Below are 23,298 nucleotides of genomic sequence, written 5' to 3'. Positions count from 1 at the left end.
GAAAAGGAACACTGTGTGATCTTTCGAAGTCTTTTTATCAGAATTACTCCTGGGGAAGTCATGTGACAAAACCATAAAGGCCGTCCACATACTAGCTTCTTTATAGAAAACAACTAATGAAAACAATATTCTGTAACAATTTTTAAAATGGGTCTTGTGGCAAGAAGTGTTTCCAGCAGACTGAGAGGTTGCATTCATTGTCCTTGCTCCTGCATCATTCCTCTGTGACTCTTGGGATTTCAGCATCTTTTGACAATGGTGACAGTGTCAGAGTGGACACACGGCCTTTTAAGGACCGGTCGGTCCATAAGTGACCATAATAGTCTGCCTGTTCTCATGAGTGAAGGGAGCCAACAGAGACTCATTTTAGAATGGAATGAGGATGCTGTCTGATGGAGATAGTAATAGCCATTGAGGATGGGCCTTGGGCAACTAGTCCTCATCTTTAGCTGGTGATTGCCATGAGGGAATGTGGCCAGTGTTTTCAGAAATTTGAAATTTTCTATAGAATCTGGGTATCTGGAATTTTAGCATGTAATCTGGTTTTTTAAGCATGTAATCTTCTTATTTTTAAATGCTAGCTCAAATGTTTTAATATATAGACCAAAAAGAATATCCATATGATCTAGAAGCAGCTCTGGTCTCTCGGACTTAAACTCTCAGAACCATATTTCCTCATTTGTAGCATGGTGTCAATATCCATCTCAAAGGACTATAGGGAGGATGGAAGGAAATAGTGTATGTCCTAGGTTGACAATCATCACTGTATCTGATTTTTTTTCATGATAAATCTGCATTAGAATGAGGTAATTCTCAGATCTCCTCCTAGTGGATAGGAAGTTCAGGATAGAAGTTCCAAAGAAGACCAAGAGGACGGAGTCTACAAGATTTACTGAAATTGATTCATTTGAAGACATTCTGATTCATGTCTTCAACACTACCCTGATTTACATTCCCCAGCATTTTCTTTTGGAGGTGTCGTGGTCAAAGGTTTGAGTCTAGCTAGTGTCTTCAGCTTGGATTACAGTGACAGATAATCCATCCTCTCTTTACCCCTTGTTAGTTGTGTGACTTTGGGTCAATTATTTAAAGCCTTAAATTTCTTATTTGAAAAGTGAAAATAATAACAACTTAGCTCATAAAATAATTGTCAGGACTTAGTAAGATGACACATACAAACCCTAGTGTATATTGCCAAGCATATAGTAAGTATTCAATAAATATTAATTGCAATAAACTGTTATTTCTTACCCAGGTGGATGATACATAAAATAGGTTTTTTATTGTTTTGATTTTTGATAATACTTATATTTTCAAGCAAACCACCTTACTTAGTCACTGGACTAAGTAATGGATAAAATCTTAGGAAATATTGCTTAAAATATTTTTTTTGCAACTTCTAAGAGTAAGAGGATAGTGTCAGGTGTAAAGAGCTCTAAAACAACACAGTGACCTTAAAAGAAAAGCAATTTATTCATAAAATAAATCACCAAAGAAAAGAGGAGAAAGGTCTTCTTTTATATTGCTAGCAATGAATCTCTGGGCTAATGCATTGTTTTGCATGGCTTGTGTGGGTTACAGGCTGTGTATAACAGTTCCTTATATCAGAGCTGATGGATTTCTATGAAAAGGAATGTTGAAATTTACTACAGTAAGAGATACACAATCTGTTCTACAGAAAGCCCCACAGGCAAAAAACAGTGGATGCAAAATACAAATTGTGAATGAGTACTTCCCCTATATTGTCAATTAAGTTTCTCTTCAAAAATAGACATTACCTAGGATGGTTAAAGCTATTGCTCTTTCTTATCTTTGTTGCTATTAGTAGTAGTAGTAGCAATAATAATAATTACTGATGTTAACTGGGCTCTCCCTATGGGTCATATATTGAGTAAACTACATTGCATGCTTTATCTCACTGAATTCTCTCAACAATTGTGTGAGTTAGGGCTATTATTATTCCCAATTTTCAGAAGAGGAAACTGATGCATTTAAATGTCATCTAACATGCCCAATTTCATTAGCTTGTAAGTGGCATGGCTTGGTTTGCAACTTAGCACTGCATGGCTCCAATGCTCATGATTCTATGAGGAAATGGAAATTTTGTTGGGTGAAATGGAAAGAGAGAAAGAAAGAAGTAATTTTGGAGCTTTAAGCTGTTCCCCAGAGGGTTAGGTCTAAATTGGGTGCCTCCTTGTCGGGCTTTCACAGACAAGGAATGGGGCTGCTAGGAGCTGAAGGGTGAGGGAGAAGGGAAGTCAGAAGGTGCCAGAAAAGAAGCAAACAAGCAGAGAAGACTTTGCAATTTTAGCAACAGTGTTGACATGTCATGCTCATCCTTTGACACCTTGACTTACTTGCTCTGACTACAAATGGCTTCTATTATTGATATTGGTGATCAACATTCTGGAATTTCTGGGAAGTCCTGCTTTCACATAGCCTGTCCAGTTGTCCTCATATGCACATTCACACTTGTTAGACTGTGTTTGGAATTATGATTTTGCAATTACAGGCACGGTTTCGGGAGCCCCTTGGTTACAGTTCATTGACTCCAGCTGGTGAGGTGAGTACTCTGAGTGCCATTGCCTCTGTCAGGAGACAGGAACATCTTGGTGACAGCTCTGACAATCTCCCAGTCTCTTGTGGGGAGGGAATGTTGTTTAGGACTTTGTACTGTTGATTATGCTATTTATTTGCAGTGTCACCATTCTTTATTTATGTTGTTTAATCAAATAGTCTAAATCGCTTTAATGATAACAATTTAACATATATCCTTAACTTGATCACCTTGAAACACAATTGGTAGTTTGAATACATTTATCTGTAACTACTGAATGTTGTCCTTGACCATCTGAAGGGGAATTTTTGACAAAGAAAATACTTGAGTATGAAGTTGTTGACCTTGAATTGGGTAAGATATAAACTAGACACACAGCCATAAAAATAAGAGACAGAAATATTTTCTGTATAACAGGCTAAAAAAAATCCCCCAAAGATTCTTGTCACAGTAAAACAAAAATATTATTTTCATTTTTTTCATGTTGTTTTCGGAGTCTACCAATCGCATCTTGTGTGTAAAGAAAAGTGGACACTGGAATATCTGGATTCTAGTTTTGTCTTGGTCATTGTATCACTCAGAATTCCTTGGGTTGTAAGTTGAAGAAAAGGCAACTCAAAATCACTTAAGCAAAAAGAGAGTTTATTGCTTAAGTAATCTAGATGTTTTGGCATAGATTGGACCTAGGTACCTTAGAGCTGTAAGTTACATCATCAAGACTTAATTTCTTTCCATTTTCAACTCTACCTTCTGCTTTGGCCTCTTTATTCTCAGACTCCATTTGGCAGCTTACAGAATTCTGGTCTCATTTCCTTCCAGGCTCTAGACCAGCATGAAAGAGCAAGAATCTTTTCCAGTAGTCCTGTGGTTTGCTTGATCAGACAGGCCTAAGTATCATGGTATCCCGGAACCATTAACAGTGGTGTTTTGATTGACCATGTCTGGATGGAGTCTCACCCAGAGCCTGTAAGAGTGGAGAGGACAGATTCCCATACAAAAGTTGGGGCTGTTACCAGGAGAAAGGGGAATTAACCCTGGGGGGTGTCAACACTGCTCACCAATTATGTGATCATAGGAAGGTGACCTCTGTGAGAAGTAAAGTTATTAATGCCTATGGAAAAAATGGATTGAAACAACAGTTTGTACACTACTTGTACCTATAATAGTGCTGAATAGACTAGAGTGCTGTATAATTTTGTATTATCATTTTTAGAAGTTTTTCTAGAATTGATATGTGGGAGTGAAATGGATAAGTTTTACATAAAATATGTACATTTTCAACCAGGTAATGCCAAATAGTTTTCTACTATCAACATACTCTTCTAGCACTTGGTGTTAGACTTTTTATTTTCCAATCCAGTAGGGCTGCAGTTCTTGTTATTGCATTTTCCTGATAACTAATAAGGAACATTTAAAAAATATTTACTGTATCAATAAATATTTTGATTATGTCATACTTGTTGGTTATATTCTGAGATGTACTTGTTCATATATTTTGCCTATTTAACTATTGCGTTGTCTGTTTGCTTTTGTAACCATTTACGGTTCCTGTATTTTTAGGACGCTAATATTTTGTTGTTTATCTTATTGCAAATATACACTCTCAGTTAGTACCTTGCCTTTCACTTTCTTATCGTGTAATTTTATGAGTTTAAGATCACAATTTTAACGCCCAATTTAGCAATAAATCTCATTCTGTAAGATTTGTGCTTTTTATGCTTTAAGAAATCTTTCTCCCCTAAAACCTTCAGGCCATAAATATATTGCCTCTATTTTGTTCTAAACGTTTGAATGTTTTGCCTTTTGCATTTGAATTCTTAAATTCTCAGTAAGTTGGGAATGAATTTATTGTGCATGATGTAAGGTAGGTATTCAATTTCAAATTTCCCATGTAGACAACCAATTTTTCGAACACCATTTATTCAATGACTGTCTTTCTCTATTTCTGTGAAATGCCATGTCTACTACACATCAAATGTCCATGCATCTGTTTCTTGGCTATCTGTTCTGTTCCATTTTTTTTTTTTTTTTTTGGCCTAATTGTCCACTTCTAAGTCAGTAAATTTTTGTGCAAACCTAGGACTTGCACTTTGCTTGTGCTGGGATATGACAGGCCATGACATAGAGAGTCAGTATGGGACATGTGGAACTCTTCCATGTCCCATCATATACCCCAACAGTGCTGTGCTGACCTCGGTTCAATAAGTTTTATTAACTTCTACCTAATAGATACTATTGCTAGTCCCTGTTCTTGTCCACCTATTTAGGAACAAAGGCATTATTATTATTATTTTTTAATCTTATGCTATTTGAATTAAATAGATAGAGTTTTAAAATGTGAGAGATTTGAAAAGGTTATATATAATCTTTTACCTGTAGAAAACCTGGAGAGTGAAAAATTCTTTTGGAGGGGGGTTAAAAAAAGTAACAGTCTCTCTAGGATCTATACCTAGAGGAAAGAGGGTTTGGTGATTCGCAAAGCTGGGTGAGAAGAACTGACAAACGGGTTGCTCATAACCTGGAGTTTCAGGGCATAAACAGATGCTCTGAATAAGGAAAGCCCAGAAGTCAAAGGAGCCTTATGGCTGTCTCAGCCTGTGGCATACTATTTGTACTCAATGAAATATAATGAGAATAAAACAACAGAAGATAAAATTAGCTAGATAGGATGTAGATTTTAAAAACATACAGCTTTTGTGAATAAGTCTTTTAGCCTCCACAATTTTTTTTCTCTCTCTGAATAGGTTTAACTATCATTGTATGCACTATCTTAATGGGATTTTATATGAACAATATACAATAACATGATTCTTGTCTCCATATTTTAATTTTCTGGCCCTTCTCCAGGGGAAATGACCACCTCTGTTGTTCTTCAAAGAAATTTCTCTGTCTGCAGCACTCTTAAAGAACAGCCTTGAGGAAAACTTACTGGAGAAGCAAATTTGAATGGCTACCCACTTTAAATAAGCTAACCCAATTAGAAAAAGGTGGGAGAGTAAGATTTTAGGACTGAATGATTCAAATAGTCAGAAACGAAATAGTTTCTCTCAGAGATCCCATCTAGGCTGTCCTGTCTGGCACACTGTGTATGGATGTGGCGGCCATTGATAATAATTACAAGTATGAATTGAAGAATGTGTAGGAAAGCAGCTGCCCTAAGATGAATTGGCTCAGAGCCACAGTGAACGGTGCCTGATTAATTAAAATCCCTGGTCCTTGTTAAAATCACCATTCTACTCAACAGCAGCCAGTCAAGGAAATATACAGCAAGGTTAAAGCCGGCATGTACAATTCAGATATCAGCTGTGCTCTTGGCCTTTGACTTCTGCATCTGAACATGTTGACTCTCTGCCAGCTTGGATGTAGAAGTTAATCAATCCTCTTCTACTTTCCCGACCAGAACCCCCCTCACAAGCATTAACAAGCAAGGAAAAATTAGAATAAACCTTTTGTAGAGAAGATGGAGGATTGAGATTTATATTGTACACACCACAGCAAACTAGTTTGAAAGTCACCTAAAATATTTCTGATTTCCCCAATCTTTTGGGCCACTTCCAAGGGAATAACTTTCTCTGGATCCTCCCATGCAGACTCCAGACATGCTGGGCCCTTCTCTTTACATCTTGCCTTCATTTTTCTTTTCTTCATTTTTTTAGAGCATCTCAAGTTCTTCTCATTATCTTATGCACAGCAAGTTATCCACCATCTTTCATCATGGTGGGAGTATTGAAAGGGTTAGGATTAGGGTTATGCTGGAGGCTCTTACATCCACTCTATGGGGCTAATTAATTTATTTGGCAAGTGTTTATTGGGCGCATACCATGTGCCAAACACTGTTCTAAGACCTGAGGAGACGATGTGGGCAAAACAAATAAAAAATCCTTACCAACATGGAGTTTATATTCTAGTGGAAGGAGACTGTATTAGTCTGTTTTCACACTGCTGATAAAGACATATCCAAGACTGGGCGATTTGCAAAGAAAAAGAGGTTTAATGGACTCAAAGTTCCATGTGGCTGGGGAGGCCTCACAATCATGGCAGAAGGTGAAAGGCACTTTTACATGGCAGCAGGCAAGACAGACTTGAGAGCCAAGTGAAAGGGGTTTCCCCTTATAAAACCATCAGAGCTTGTGACGCTTAGTCACTACCACAAGAACAATATGGGGGAAACCACTCCCATGATTCATTTATCTCCCACTGAGTCCCTCCCACAACACGTGGGAAGTATGGGAGCTACAATTCAAGATGAGATTTGAGTAAGGACACAGTCAAACCATATCAGAGAGAGATAAAATAAATAAATACAACAAATAAATAATTCAGATGTATAATATATCAGATAATGATAAGAGCTATGTACAAGAATAAGACAAACAAGGGCTAAGGGATTCTGGAGAGGGCACTGCAATTTTTACATGGTGGTCAGGGAAGATTTTGCTGACAAGGTAATATTTGACCAAATGACTAAAGGAGGTAAGGGAGTGAATCTTGAGTATATCTGAGGAAAGAGAATTCCAGACAAAAGGAACAGCAGGCACACAGTTTCTGAGGCAGAAGTGTGCCTGGCTTGTTTCTAGGACAGCAAGGAGGCCATGGTGGCGGAAACTCAGTGAGCAAGGGCCAGAATCAAGGGAGATGAGTTTGGAAAGATAAGTAGGCAAGATCCTGAGGGGACTTATCCTATGAATATTTTGGTATTTACATTGAGCAACATGTGGACACATTGGGGGATTTGGGGCAGGGAAATGACATGCTCTGATTTGTATGTTCAAATCTCTTTATGGCTACTGAGCTGGCAGTAGACTGTAGCAGGAAAAGCGTGGTTGTAGGGACTGGTTAGAGGCTTATACCATAATCCAGACTAGAAATAGCAGTGGCTTGGAGAAGGGTGATTGAGATAGAGGTGGTAAGAAGTGTTGGGTTGTGGATACATTTTTAAAAGTGTGTTAATAGACTTTGCTGATTTTTTTCAATGGGCATATAGAGGAAAAAAGAGGAGGGTAAAGAAAGACTTAAAGGTTTTTGGCTTGAGTACTTGAAATAATGGATTTTTTTACTTTCAGAGGTTGAGGGTGAGGTGAAGAAAGTCCAGAAATTTGATTTTAGACACAATAAGTTTGAGACGCCCATTAGACATTCTAGATGAGATGTTTTCTAGGCCCTTGGGTATGAAACACTGAAGTTCATGGAGAAGTCTAGACTGGAAATACGAATTTGGGAGTTGTAAACATACAAACAAGAGTAATTTGTGTGTTAATGAGAATTGTTGATATCATCAAGGTGGCTGATATGATCCAATGACATGAAAGTTAAAGCTTATCAGAATATTTCATCTAAACAAATAAGATGCTGTTCCCAAGTGAATGTTTCTTTGTACATCATTGTGGTTGGGTTGCAGATGCCTGAGACTCTGTGTGCTCTGACCTTTTACCTCCCCTTTGACCAGTCTCCTATGTTTCTTGTACTGGCTTATTCTGTTTCTGGCTCACTGTGTTCTTTGCTGTTCTTTGAATATGCCACACGTGCTCTAATTGTGTGGCTTTAATACTTTCTTTCTACCTGAAAGTCTTCCTTCCCAGATACATGCAGAGTTTACTAGCTTATTTCCTTTGGGTCTCTCAATGTCACTTTATGCATTACTTCTCTCTTGCTGCATAACAAATTGCTCCAAAACTTAGTGGCTTAAAATAACAACAAATATTTATTATCTCACCTTTTCTGTGGCCAAGAATTTGGAAGCAGTTCAGCAGAGTGGTTCTGGTTAAGGGCTTCCAGTGAGGTTGGAGTTCCAACTTCTACTGGAGCTGCAGTCATCTGAAGGTTTTACTGGGGCTGGAGGTTCCACTTGCAAGCTTGCTCATTCACATGTTTGACAGATTAGTACTCTTGTGGGAGGTCTGATTTCCTTCCCACGTGGTCTTCTCCCAAGGGTGTTTGACTGTCCTTATGCCATCGAGACTGGCTTGCCCCAGAGAGAGTGATCCAAAAAAACAGAGTGGAAGCTTTGGTGCCTTTTATGACCCAGCCTCAGAGGTGAAATACCTTTAATCTCTGCTCTTCTCTATTGTACTGATACCAGCCCTCGACTCTATCACACTGAGACCAGTCCTAATTTATTTGGGAAGAGACTATCCAAGGGTGTGAACAGCAGAAGATGAGGTCCATTGAGGGTCATCCTGAAAGTTAACTACCACATCTTATCAGGGACGTCTTCTCTGAGTAACCTGTATGTTATGGACTGAATGCATGTACCCCTCCAAAATTCAAACGTTGAAACCCTAACACCCAGTGTGACTGTCTTTGAAATAGGGAAGTAATTAAGGTTAAATGAGGTCAGAAGGGTGGGGCCTTGATCTGACGGCTTAGTGTTCTTATAAGAAGAGAATCCAGAGAGCTCACTCTCTCTCCCTCCTCCAGCAAATACTGAAAAAAGGCCATGTGAAGATATAGCAAGAACTTGGCCATCAGAGAAAACAGGGCCAATCAGAGAAACCCCCCTCACCAGAAACGGAATCAGCTGGAACCCTGATCTTGGACTTCTAGCTTCCAGAGTGGGGAGAAAATAAATGTCTGTTGTTTGTGCTAACCAGTCTGTGATATTTTGTTATGGCATTCTGAGCTAATACATAGCATAAAAGGCAACTTCCTTCCTCAGCACTTTCCATCCCTTTATCCTGATTTATTTTTTCTCCACAGTATTTATCACAGCCTGATATTTTCTCAATTTATTTATTGTCAGTTTCTCCTTAGTGGAGTGTAAGCTCTCTGAAGGCAGGGAATTTGTCTATTTGTTTACTGTTTTATCCTTGGGTCCCAAAACAAAGTCTGGCCCATGACAGGTACTCAAAATTACTTGTTGAATGATAAATGAATGGATGAATATTGGATATTGGACTCTATTTTATTTCTATTGATTGTCTCTTTGGTGGCTGGGATTGTTTGTTCTTTAGGCAGACTTTGCATTCATTATACTCTAGCACCATTTCTGAAATCAGGTACAAAACAGAAATATTTTTAAATTTCAATTAATCTTGTGCATGTATTACCAAATTATAATGGGCTATCTGAAAATTAACACAGTGAAATATAAGCTCACCTGAGAAAATTTTGAGTTTGTTTTCACTTGATTAATAAACTGTTGGCAACCTGGAATTCTTGGGGCTGTTCTTCCTGCCTGAGGGTGAGAATTCTGTACCTTTGTAGAGAAGTGGAAAGAACAAGTTATGACCGATCCTGACGAAATACTACATGTGTTTTTGTGTGTTCTGAAAGAGAAACTGAAAAGAAATATAAAATACATTTCTGTATATTCCAATTTTTCCATCATGCTTATGTACTTACTTTTGTAGTTAGAAATAAAAAAGTAATAAATATGAAATTTTAAAAAGAATAATAATTTTGAAATAGGATAAACTCATTCATGTCTGTGCTCTGCTTTTTACTGATCAGAATTGTTATTTAATCTCTCTGAGTCTTAGCTTCCTGCTCTGTAGACAGGAGACAATAACATGGAAGTTCAGCCTTGACTCACGTAGAAAAATGTCACAGTCTTGGAGTGTGTTAGCTCATTCTTGTAGCCTTTGGCAAAGTTCTGAAAGAAAGGGAAGTGTTTAGTCCAAGCTGGCTCTTGTAAGAGGAAACAAGACATAACCTTCTTATATGAAGTCCTTTTTGTTAGCAGAACCAGGGGAAGCCAGATTGGCTGACCAAGAACATCCCTTCATTGCCAAGGATGGGAATTACTGCCAGTCTTCTCTGACTGGATATAGCATATGTTAAGGACCAATTGTTCTGAATTGTTCTCCCTATTTGCTTTTGTCCAAAAAGAAGTCTAGTGTAGCTAGCTTATCTTCTTTCTACTATTATTCTTTTGAGTATGGTGTGTTGGAAATATTTAAATTTATGTAGCCATATGTTGGTAGACTCTGAGAAGTTTATGCATGGGCCTGACTCAGAGAAATATACATTCCTCAGAGATGCTGGGCTTGGATCTAGATGTAGTAATGAGGTGAGACTTCTGATTGTCTCCCTCATAAAGCACCTTTGCCCATAATAAATGCTCAGGAGGGTAGCTACCACCAACTCCGTCATTGTTATTAATGGCACTTCCTTCTCCCCCTCTACAGTAACACAGACACCACCATTAATTTCGCCTCTATCTGGGCTTGCTTAACTCTTACGGGCGTAAACTTCCATAGAAGCATGGACATGCTTGCAGCCAAGATTCTATAAAAGCTAGAGCAGCAAGAAATCAGCACACTTTCAGCCAACAGTTGCTGGGAGAACCTAAGTCAGTAGAGACAAATTAGTCACAATACTGATATTGATGGACTTGGACAATTCTAATCAAATTAGAATGGAAACACGGGGGATTCAGAAAGGCAGGTCAATAAACAAGAAAACCCATTGAAAAACATCACCAGTATAATGATTGGACTTCATGTCTTTGGCTTCTTTCCCACCCTCCTAGGGCGAATCAGTACTGTAATCCTCTCTTTTCCTTGCCCCTGCCAGGCTCCCTTCTCTGGCTCCCTTCCTGTTGCCTTGCTACCACTTTGTAGCTCTTTTCTGCACACACCTGCCCCTCACTTTTATATAGGCTTGACAGGCTTTTCATAGCTTTTAAGGAACAGGTTTCAGACTTAATTGACCTTATAAATATCATTTTATTTCATTGTCTTGGACTTGGGGAAAAATTATAAAATCCCTTTCCTTAGAACACTAAATCCAAATGCTTACCACTCATCTAAACTCAGCTTAAAGCAAGGTTTTGTATTTCATGGATGGAAATGTGATGTCCTCTTTAAAAATATAAAGCTATAATGGGTTTTCTTTGGTCCACATTATTTCATTGAAAGATTTGTATTAGTTGCTTACTTCAAAAAGGTGAAGAGGTTTCACATACTATTTTGGATTTCTGAATTTTTTTGAAAAATCAAAAGATCTGGCAACACTGAGCCTACATTTCTGCAGAACAAGGGCTGCTGTAGCTGAGTCATGGCTCCTCTCAATTTGTGGCAGGAGCCCTTTAGTTCAGCACAGTCCCCACATGGACAACTTCATGCATTCATGGTGCCTCCTTGGCTCTTATGGGCCTTTCAGCATTTGACTTCACTGTTAGAGAACGTGCGTTGTAGTTTTTCTTTGAACTCTGTCATCCTTTCCCTCAAGCAGATGTAAGAACAGAGTTGTGTACAGAGGTTGATGGAAGATGCATTAACTATGAAGAAAGAGCTATGGCCATTTTGTTTAGAGGGCTTACTCAGTCATTTACGTATTCAGTCATTCATTTCCATTATCCTACTTTCTCTCCATTATTGCCTATCACTTTATTTAAATAGACATCATAGAAATTCAAACAGCACAAAAAGGCATGTAATGCCTTTTTTGTAAAAAACAGTATTCCTCTTACTCAAATCTCCTCATCCTCCTTTCCAGAAACTACCTCTGTTACTTTTTGTGTCTTCCTTCCCCAAGATAGACTGTATTTGTAATATATGTTCCACTTCATGTTATACCAAATGGTGACAGAATACAGATTATTCTGCATTTTCCCTTTTTTTTGCTTGATGATATATCTTGCAAATTATTCCATATTGGTGTAGATTTGCCTCATTCTTTCTAAAGCCTGCATAGCACTTCATTTTATTGATGCACTATGATTTGCTTAAGCTTATTGATGGGTCTGTAGCTGGTTTTTAATCTTTTATGAATACAAACAATGCTGCAGTGAACATCCTTGTACACATTTACGAAGGGCAAATTGTGCCAGCATATTTGTTAGATGAATTTTGTGAAGTGGTATTGCTTGGTCAAAAGGTATAAGCAATGGTGTGAGTATGCTACAGTTAACTCACACAGGCTTACAAGCAGCTGATTTCTCTGCGTCTCTTCCCAACTCCATGATCAAAGACATCACATTGGTAACTTGCTATTGGCCACAGTGGGAGCATTTATATCATGAAAATATGCAAACACCACAAACTAGGGCTTAGGGCTTTCCCCTTCCCTCCTGGAGAGCTGGTTGTCAAACACTGCAATATTGTAATTCAATTCTGATGCTAACTACCCAGAGTTAGCCCACTCCAAAGGTTAAGGGAACAGTCCCTAACAAGACTTACCTCACTTCAGATGTCAGCCACAAGTTCAGGAATCAATGGGTAACCCACATTTTTGACAAATTGCTACAAATTTGGGAGTTCCCACAGTCCCCTCAGGTTTGATAATTCATTTGTTAGAATGATTCTTAGAACTCAGGAAAGCTGCATCTATAATTATAGCTTTATTATAAAGGATATGAATTAGGACCAACCAATGAAGATACACCATAGGTGAGACCTGAGAGGGTCCCAAATGTGAAGCTTCTGTGTCCTCACCCTGTGGCTTCAAGATGCATCACCCTTTTGGCACATCATTGTGTTAACCAATCAGGAAACTCACTGGAGCTTCAGGTGTCCAGAGTTACAATTTGGGTTTCATTATGTAGGCAGGATTGATCGAGTCATTTGCCATGTGATTGTACTTTATCTCTATCCCCCGCTTCCTCATCCCTCCCTTGGGAGTCAGGAGATTATAAACGAATCTCAGGTGTCCCAAAGCTCAATCCTTTAATCATATGATTGGTTTTTCTGGCAAGGCCAACCCCTATTCTGAAACTATATAGGAGCCCACCTTGAGTCACCTTATTAGCATAAACTCAGGTATGGTCCCAGGAGCTCAGCAGGGATAAAAAAAGACACGCCTATTTGTCATTCAGAAAATTCCAAGGGCTTAGAGGCTTTGTCCCGGGAACCTGGGCCAAAGAGCAATCAAATTATTTGTTATACAACAAACACAACAGCACATCACTGGATGTAAGTATTTAAAAGTGTTGACACATATGTCCAAATTGTCCTCCAAAGAGGTTGTACCAAATATGTGTTCCCACCAGCAGTGCATAAAAGTGTTTTTGGAGCAACAATTCTGACCCCAGTGATTTGTCGTACTGGATCACTAGAGTGTGCCAGTTATTTCCTTGAGACTGAGCATGAGGGAATGCTGGGTTATTTACATGTCACTGGGAAGATACATTTATATTCTTGCTGAGATCTTCAAATGCAACCCAATGCTTGTAAACTTTTCTTATGGCTCTCTGCTTCCATTACTTGAGCAAATAGTTGTTGGTAAAATTCACCAGCTATTAATAGAAATGAGAGGAATTCAGCTATCTCACTGTTGGTTTTAGCTTTTCTATAATCACTCTTCTTCATTAGGAAATGTCTCTAAAGACTGCTGCCTTACAAGAGTAAAGTCCATGCATGATAAAAATCTCACAAACTTTGGGAAGGCCATTCTGAAATTGTGATAATAATAAGAACGTTTTGAAAATATCATTGTGCATTTTTATTGTTTCCTTCACTTGAGTAGTGGGAATTTGTTTCAAAGCATCATCAAATCCCATTGGGTAATGCCTTAGCAGAATAGATAAGAAAAATATATAATCATTACATAAAGACTATTTCTAACCATTGAAGTTTAATTAACATGTTATTCATATACATTAATTCAAGTCTTCAAAAACAGCTTGGATAGTCAGTAGGTTAAACAGTCCTCTTGAAAATCTAGACCAACAGTGTATAATAAAGTTTTCTGTGTGATATTGGAAATCTACATCTGAGCTGTCCAATATGGTAGCCACTAGCCACATGTGGCTAAGTGATTGAGTAACCAAACATTGAATTTTATTTAATTCTAGCTAATCTAAATTTAGATATGTAAATAGGTACATGTATCTACTGGTTACCTTATTAGACCAGTTCTAGGTTATAAAGACAGATTTAACCTTTGTTCTTTTCTTTTCTCTGATTTCTGATCCCTTCCCCTATCTAGTCATGGAAAATAAGGAAAATGAAAGTACCTAAACAGGCTCATTTCTAAGTGCTTGACACATATCAATTCCTTTAATCCTCTCAACAACTGTATAAGATAGGTACTAACACTATCCCTGTTTTATTAATGCAAATGAGAAAATTGATGGTTGATGTCCCACAGCTGATAAGGAATGACCTAAGACCTGAATACAGAAAATGTGACTTTAGGAGACCATGCTCTTAACTGCAATACCACACTGCCTCTAAATCTATATGCAAAGAAAATAAAAATCACCAGTGAGAAGTACTTTTTGTTTTCCAAATAAGCACTTGAGAATTGATATCAAAGGATCAAGGAAGCTGGGGATAAGGGTGCTAAGATGAGAGGACAGGAACAGGGTAGTGATGTAGAGAGGAGTGGAATCAGCCTAGCACCTTCCAGGGCCAGAGCCAGTCTGTGCATGGATATTTATCCTCCACCTACAGACTGTCTGCTGACATTTGATTAAACACATCATGGAGGCCCACACTGATGAGCTGTGTCAACAGCTTTCATCGTCAGTGGCTGTGGATTTTCTGGCAAAAGGAGGCCCACTTCTAACCATGGACTTTACGGAGATTGATTTAAAAGCCAGAACAAAATGTCCTGGATTGCTGTATTATCAAATTGTTTAAGCTGGGAATTCATTTCCCAGAGTCCCCTTCCCTCTATGGTTCTAGGATAGAGTTGGCCAAAAGAAGAACTTGTATAAAACTTAGGAGGCAGAGGTGAAGCATTGACCATAGCTCATCTTCCCACCTGCTGGTTCTTCTGACCAACAGATTCATTTTTGGCTCCAGGTCCACTTCCAGATGGCTGGCAGTGGGCCCACAAGGTGGTAGCTCCACAGGGGAAGAGCTGCTCATAGGCTTCTCTATGAGCTCCCCTACCAAGATCTGCTTCAGAGGCTGGAGACCCCTCTGCAAACTCTGACTTGGCTATTGGTGTCAGTGCTTCAAGAAGACTGGTTGATAACTTTTTCTCTGACCCTCCAACTCTTTCTGGAACTTTCTCTTCCAGCAACTTCCGCAGTTGTGAGGTCTAATTCCTCTAATACATTTCTGTCTTAGCCTGTTTTCTACTCCCCTAACAGAGTACCACAGACTGGGTAATTTATAAAGAAAAGGTATTTATTTTGACTCACAGTTCTGGGGCTGAGAAGTCCAAGAGCATGGTGTTGGCTTCTGGTAAAGGCCTTCTTGCTGTATTATCCCTTGGCTGAAAGGTTGAAAGTGGAAGGGAGCCCATGAGACAGAGAGGAAAGGAGGGGGCTAAACTTCTGTGATAACTAACCCACTCCCACAGTAACAGCATTAATCCATCCATGAGAGTGGAGCCCTTATGACCTAATCACCCCTTAAAGGTCCCACCTCTCAACACCACTACGTTGGCAATTAAGTTTCAACATGACTTTGTGGGGACATTCAAACCATAGCACTTCCTTGTAACATCCCAGTAGCTCTGCTTCCCTGACTAAAACTGTAATTGTTATACTATATTCTTAATAAGATGCTCAAAACAGAAGCTGGACTCCATGATACTTAGAGGAACCATTTAGGAAAGTAAGTCTCAGCCCCAGCACTTGGGCAAGTCTAGAGTTGTGAGATCCTCCCTACTAAAAGAGTTTATATTATTTGTCTTCTTGAAAGTTTCCTTCTGCCTGTACAAACTGCCAGGACAAACTCCAGCTGATTAAGATGCTTCAGCTAGATGTTCCCAAGGCACTGTGGACTGCCCTGCACCCCTCACTGCAGAGCTTGTCCTGTAATAGTATAATACTCTATTCAGTGATCTGCATTCTCTGCCTTGCTGCCAGATATGAGAGTCTGGTAACCATGCATTGGGCTCACCACTTAAACCCCAGGGCACTGTGCCTGAGTGGTGGCTCATCTTGAATGAATGAAGTAGGAGAGACTGAGCTTTGAATTAATGTGACGTCACTGTGGTGAGAAACAGGGATATAGAAGACCTTGTCAGTGCCCTGGCCAGAAGCCCTTGGGTTCCTTTTACCTTTTCTGTACAGTCTTTCCCAGCTTCAGTGTATTTTTGTTTCCAAAGATCTGTACCTGGGACTCTTCTTCAGAGGCCTGTTCTCAGGCTACTGGAACCAGTCAGAATTGCCTGGGAGTTTATGTGTCCTTCAGGCAACTTGTAAACAATGACTGACCATGTGATCAGGAAAGTTCTAAGGCATAGCTTATACTCCAAAGCTCCCCTGGGGATCAGCCTGGAGCAACCCTCTGTGAGACTTTACCTGCATCTCTCCCCTGCTTGGCTTCATCCTGCCTGGCTTACCTCATTCTTTTATAGGCCTCTCTTTGTTGCAGGAAGTCAGGGACTTCGAACGGAGGGACTAGCTGGAGCCATGGCAGAGAACATAAATTGTGAATAATTCATTTTAATATGGACACATATCAGTTCCCAAAATTAATATTTTATAATTTCTTATGCCTGTCTTTACTGCAATCTCTGAACATAAATTGTGAAGATTTCATGGACATTTATCAGTTCACAAATAATACTAATAATATCCTTACAATTTCTTATGCCTGTCTTACTTTAATCTCTTAATCCTGTTATCTTCATAAGTTGAGGATGTATGTCACCTCAGGACCACTATAGTTGTGTTAGCTATACAAATTCATTGTAAAACAAGTGTATTTGAAGAATATGAAATCAGTGCACCTTGAAAAAGAACAGAATAACAGCAATTTTCAGGGAACAAGGGAAGACAACCATAAGGTCTGACTGCCTGTGTGGTCGGGCAGAATAGAGCCATATTTATCTTCTTGAAGAGAGCCTATAAAAGGACGTGCAAGTAGGGAAGATATCGCTGAATTCTTTTCCTACCAAGGAATATTAATAATTAAGACCCTGGGAAAGGAATGCATTCCTGGGGGGAGGTCTATAAACAGCTGCTCTGGGAGTGTCTTATGTGGCTGAGATAAGGACTGAAATACACCCAGGTCTCCTGCAGTACCCTCGGGCTTATTAGGGTGGGGAAGAAATCCCACCCTGGTACATTTGAGGTCAGACTGATTCTCTGCTCTCGAACACTGTTTTCTGTTGTTTAAGATGTTCATCAAGACAATACGTGCACAGCTGAACATAGACCCTTAACAGGAGTTTTAGATTTTTGCCCTTTGCCTTGTGATCTTTGCTTTTCCCTTTGCCTTGTGATCTTTATTGGCCTCAGAAGCATTTGATCTTTGTTCTCCTTTTTGCCCTTTGAAGCATGTGATCTTTGTGACCTACTCCCTGTTTGTACAACCCCTTCCCTTTTGAAGTCCTTAATAAAAACCTGCTGGTTTTGCAACTCAGGTGGGCATCATGGTCTAACTGATATGTAAGGTCACCCCCAGAGGCTCAGCTGTAAAATTCCTCTCTTTGTATTCTTTCTCTTTATTTCTCAGCCGGCTGACACTCAGGGAAAATAGAAAGAACCTACGTTGAAATATTGGAGGCGGGTTCTCCCGATATCTCTTAATAGCACTCTTGTAATAAGTCACTAACTCCTGAATCCTCATCTCAGGGAGTATGTCCAGAGAAACTAACCTACAACCATGAGTATTTAAGGAAGAACACTGGCTTCCAATCTGGTTTGCCATGGGTCTGCCAAACTCAAGCCACCTCCCCTTTCTGGGAAAGCCCTGCTCTGATTCTGTTGATCCTAATGAAATGGCAGTTCCCAAAACACAGATAGTAAAGATGGGAAAAACGTTTCATTTGCCCTTTGTCCCTTGCTAAAGTAGGTGAAAGATGCAATCTTATCAGTCTGCATCTGATCAGGAAACAGAAGCTACTCTAGGTTTTTAAATAGGCAGTTGATAGTAAAGGTGTTAGAAGAGCCAGGGGAGAAAAAGGGGAAGGTAAGATTTTTTCAAAGATCAGTAGCTGCAGGAAACAGGTATCACCTCTAGGTCTAAAAGAGCAAAGAGAAAAAGGTGTTGCTCAGAGTACAGAATGTGGTGGTGTTAGAACAAAGTTGGCAGAAACCCAGAAGTCACATTTGTCCATGGCTACCACCCTTTGCTGCTGAGACTCCTTCCTCATTTGTTGCTGCATCCTCTGCGAGAAGCACAAGAAGAAAAAATATGTCTTCCTTACTCTCACCTTCCAAACTCCTGCCAGAGACTCCCATTGGTAGCATCTGACAGGAAGCTAGGTGGAAAGTAGGTCTGACAAATGTAATTTGCAGGTTTTCTGCCCTGCTGGTGAGAAAAGGGCATAAAAGGGGAAGTGTAGGGCTGAAAGACAACAGATGCAATGTGGTACTTTGCCTCAAAGTTTCCATCCTTTTCCTGATGGTAAAGATCATCTAAAGTCTTCCAAAGCTTCAGAATTGGTGCAGGAAAAGCTTATTGGGGTATATGAGTAGGAGAGAAGGAAAGGGCAAGAGACAGAACAGTGAATGAGACAGCAAAAGGCATTGCCTACAGTCTAAAAAGCATCCCTTTATGAACACTCAGGAATTCTTTTTTTTTTTTTTTTTGAGATGGAGTCTCACTCTGTTGCCCAGGCTGGAGTGCAGTGGTGTGATCTTGGCTCACTGCAAACTCCACCTCCCGGGTTCACACCATTCTCCTGCCTCAGCCTCCTGAGTATCTGGGACTACAGGCACCCACCATCATGCCCGGTTAATTTTTTCTAATTTTTTTTTAGTAGAGAAGGGGTTACACCATGTTAGCCAGGATGGTCTTGATCTCCTGACCTCGTGATACGCCTGTCTCGGCCTCCCAAAGTGCTGGGAGCCACCGCGCCTGGCCAACACCCAGGAATTCTTACGGGTTATTTAGCCCTTTCATTGTCTCATGTAGGACAGAAACTAAGGGGCCGTGCTTCTTTGTATCTTCTTTTGAATGCAGATGGGTACGCTTTCCACTAAATATAAATCTATACATATCCCAGAAGCAAGCAAGCATACTTTTTAAACACAAGTGAGTTTTACAGGAGACTTGTAGATTCTCCTGCTTGATTGCAAAATACAGCTCATCTCCTGGAATGGGCCCAGAGACTTTGGCATTTGTTAAGAATCAAAGTCATAGTTGGTTAATCCCATCTGCTTTCAAGAAATAAGAAAAATCAGTGTCAATGTGTCTCAGACTCCATGTAAATTATTCTCCCTTGGGTCTCCCAAAGGTTCCTGTTTGCTCAGAGAATTTTAAGCTATGTCATAAGAAACCTAATTTAAAACCCCACTCTATTAATTTTCAATTGCTGCTTTAACAAACTATTATGAATTTGGCTTAGAAACAACATAAATTTATAATCTTACTGTTCTGGGTGGGTATCATTGGTCTAAATACAAGATGTCAGCAGGCTTGCGTTCCTTCTGGAGGCCGTAACTGAGAATTCCTTTCTTTTCCTTTTCTAATTTCTAGCAGCACTCCATATTCCTCAATTAAAGGCTCCTTCTTCTAGACTCAAAACCAGTGGCATACCGTTTCTCTCCTCTCTGATCTCTGCTTCCATCCTTACATCTTCTCTCTCTCTGACTCTGATCCTCCTGCCTCCCTTTTGAAAGGATCCCTGTGACTACACTGGGCCAACCTGGATAATCCAGGCAAAATTCTCCTTCTCAAGACTCTTTACTTAGTCACATCTACAGTCTTTTTGATAATGTAAGGTAACATATTCACAAGTTCCAAAGATTAGAACATGGATATATGCTACAGAGAGAATGTTTGTGTTGAAACCTGATCTCCAATGTGATGGTATTAGGGAGTGGGGCTTTTGGAAGATGATTGGGTCATGAGGGTGGATCCCTCATACATGGGGTTAGTGCCCTTATAAAAGTGGTCCCAGAGAACACCTTTGCCTTTCTGCCACATGAGGACACAGTAAAAAGACAGGCATCTAAGAACCAGGAAGCGAGCCCTCACCAGTCACTGAATCTGCAGGCACCTTGACTTGAAACTTGCCAGTCTCCAGCACTGTAAGAAATAAATTTCTGTTGTCTATAAGGTACCCATTCCATGGTATTTTGTTGTGGCAGCCTGAACAGACTAGGGCAACATCTTTGGTGGGGGTGATTATTCAGTCTACCACACCCACTGTTTATAATATATATTAAATGGAGTGAAGGCAGAGGGTGTTAGGATTGATTATAATCCCACATCTAGCGAAAAAGGCAGCTTCTGTGTGGCTGTTGAAAATGAAAATTATTTGGCAAATAAATAAGTATTAATCCAAATTTTCTTGACCTCTTACTCTTTTTAATTAAAACACTTTAGGCTTTAGTTCCTTTTCGTTGAGTAGGTATTTTTTTTAGAGCATTTGACACACGTGTCCCAGGTTTTGGGACATCAGTAGTTCACACAGAGGGCAGAAAACAGACAGATCACCAGAAAAACAGGGTTGGCGTGAGAAGCTATGAGCTCAAGAGATGCCTACTGAGCAGTGTGAGCAGGCAGTCAGGTGAATCTGGACATGTGGGGATCAGCTCTCAACACATACTGGGCTAAGGATATCTCACCACCAATGAGCCAGTGTGCATGCCATACTATGCCTAGAACTCTAAAACCACCACTGCCGTGCAGTTCAGCATTGGTATGCATCTGAATCACCTGTAAAGCTTATTCATCACCCACCACTCTCAGAGCTTCTGAATCAAAAGATCTGGGGTGAGGACCTGGGATTAATATGTGTAACAAATGCTAAAGATTATTCTCAGTAAAGTTTAAAAATTTTCACACTCCTCTCTTGGATCCCTTATTGACGTTTAAGTCCCAAAGGCAGTTCTTATGAAACAGAGGAGTGTGTCATAGGAATCCAACCAAATGTCAGCTTGGTAATTGCCACATTTTTGACCTTGAATCTATACTTTCTTTTTAAATTATTTGTATAATATGGGGCACAAGTGCAGTTTTTTTACATGCATAGATTATATGTAGTGGTCAAGTCAGAGAATGTATCCATCACCTGAATACTATATATTGTACCCATTAAATAATTTCTCATCATCCTCCCCCTCTCATCCTCCCACCCTTTTGGGTCTCCATTATCTATCATTCCACTCTCTATATTCATGTGTATATATTTTTTAGCACTCACTTATGCATGAGAGTATATCATATTTGACTTTCTGTGTTTGGCTTGTTTCACTTAAGATAATGACCTGCAGTTCCATTCATGTTGCTGTAAAAGACATAATTTCATTTTTTTTTTGGCTTAATAGTATTCCATTGTATAGATATACCACATTTTCTTTATTCATCCATCCATTCATGGACATTTAGGTTGATTCCATATGTTTGCTATTGTCAATAGTGCTACAATAAACATACAAGTGCAGGTATCTCCTTGATAAATTGATTTCCTTTCCTTTGGCTAGGTTCCTTTAACAGATTGAGAAATCTCCCTACTGTTCTCCATGTAGGTTGTACTAATTTAAATTCCCACCAAGAGTATGTAAGAATTCCCTTTTCTTCAAATACTTCCCAACATCTGTTATTTGCTGTCTTTTTAATAATAGATATTCTGACTGGGTAAGGTGATTATCTCATTGTGGTTTTAATTTGCAACTATTTGCAAACTATTCATCTGACAGGGGATGATGATTTGTGAAGTTGAGCATTTAAAAATACATGTTTTGGCCATTTGTATGTCTTCTTTTGAAAAAATATTTATTCATGCCCTTGGCCACTTTTTAAAAATTTTAATTATTTTAATTTAATTTAATTTTATAGTTATTATTTTCTGGAGATGGAGTCTTGCTCTTGTCCCCCAGGCTGGAGTGCAGTGGCGTGATCTCCCTCAGTCTGGAGTGCAGTGGCATGATCTCGGCTCACTCTAGCCTCTGCCTCCCAGATTCAATCGATTCTCCTGCCTCAGCCTTTCAAGTCGCTGGGATTACAGGCACTCACCACCAAGCCCAGCTAAGTTTTGTATTTTTAGTAGAGATGTGGTGTCACCATGTTGGCCAGGTTGGTCTTGAACTCCTGACCTTAGGTGACCCGCCCTTCCTGCCTCCCAAAGTGCTGGGATTACAGGCATGAGCCACCATGACCAGCCATTTTAAAAATTGTTTTAAATTATTATTACTATTTTTTTGAGACAGAGTCTCACTCTGTTGCCCAGGCTGGAGTGCGGTATTGTGATCTCAGCTCACTGCAACCTTTGCCCCCTGGTTCAAGTGATTCTGGTGCCTCAGCTTCCCCAGTATCTGGGATTACAGGTGTGCACCACCATGTCTGGCTAACCCTGTAGAGATAGGGTTTCACCATATTGGCCAGGCTGGTCTCGAACTCCTGACCTCAAGTGATCAGCCCGCCTCGGCCTCCCAAAGTACACAAACATGAGCTATCTATCATGCCTGGCCTTATTTTTAATTTTTGCCGGTGCATAGTAGGTGTATATATTTATGGGGCAAAGGCTTTGCCACTTTTTATTGGGAATATCTGTTGTTTTTGTTGTTGATGTTGAGTTGTTTGAGTACCTTGTATATTCTGGCTACTGGTCCCTCATCAGATGAATAGTTGGCAGATATTTTCTCCTATTCTGTGGGTTGTCTTTTTGCTTTGTTGATTATTTCTTTTCCCATGAAGAAACTTGTTAGTTTAATTAAATTCCATTTGTCTACTTTTGTTTTTGTTTCCTGTGTTCTTGAGGTTTTAGTTATAAATTATTTGCCTAGACCAAAGTATGAAAGAGCTTTCTCTAGGTTTTATTCTAGTATTTTTGTAGTTTTAGGTCTTACATTTAAGTCTTTAATTCGATTTTTGATTAATTTTTGTATATAGTAAGAGATAGGGATCCAGTTTCATTCTTCTACATATGGCAATCCAATTATCCTAGTACCATTTATTGAAAAGGTTGTCCTTTCCCCTAGTGTATGTTTTTGTCAGTTTTGT

Source organism: Rhinopithecus bieti, unplaced genomic scaffold, assembly GCF_001698545.2.
Source record: "Rhinopithecus bieti isolate Rb0 unplaced genomic scaffold, ASM169854v2 scaffold_37987, whole genome shotgun sequence".
Taxonomy (NCBI): domain Eukaryota; kingdom Metazoa; phylum Chordata; class Mammalia; order Primates; family Cercopithecidae; genus Rhinopithecus; species Rhinopithecus bieti.
The sequence above is the reverse complement of the archived record's forward strand: the minus strand, read 5'-3'. Positions refer to the sequence as shown.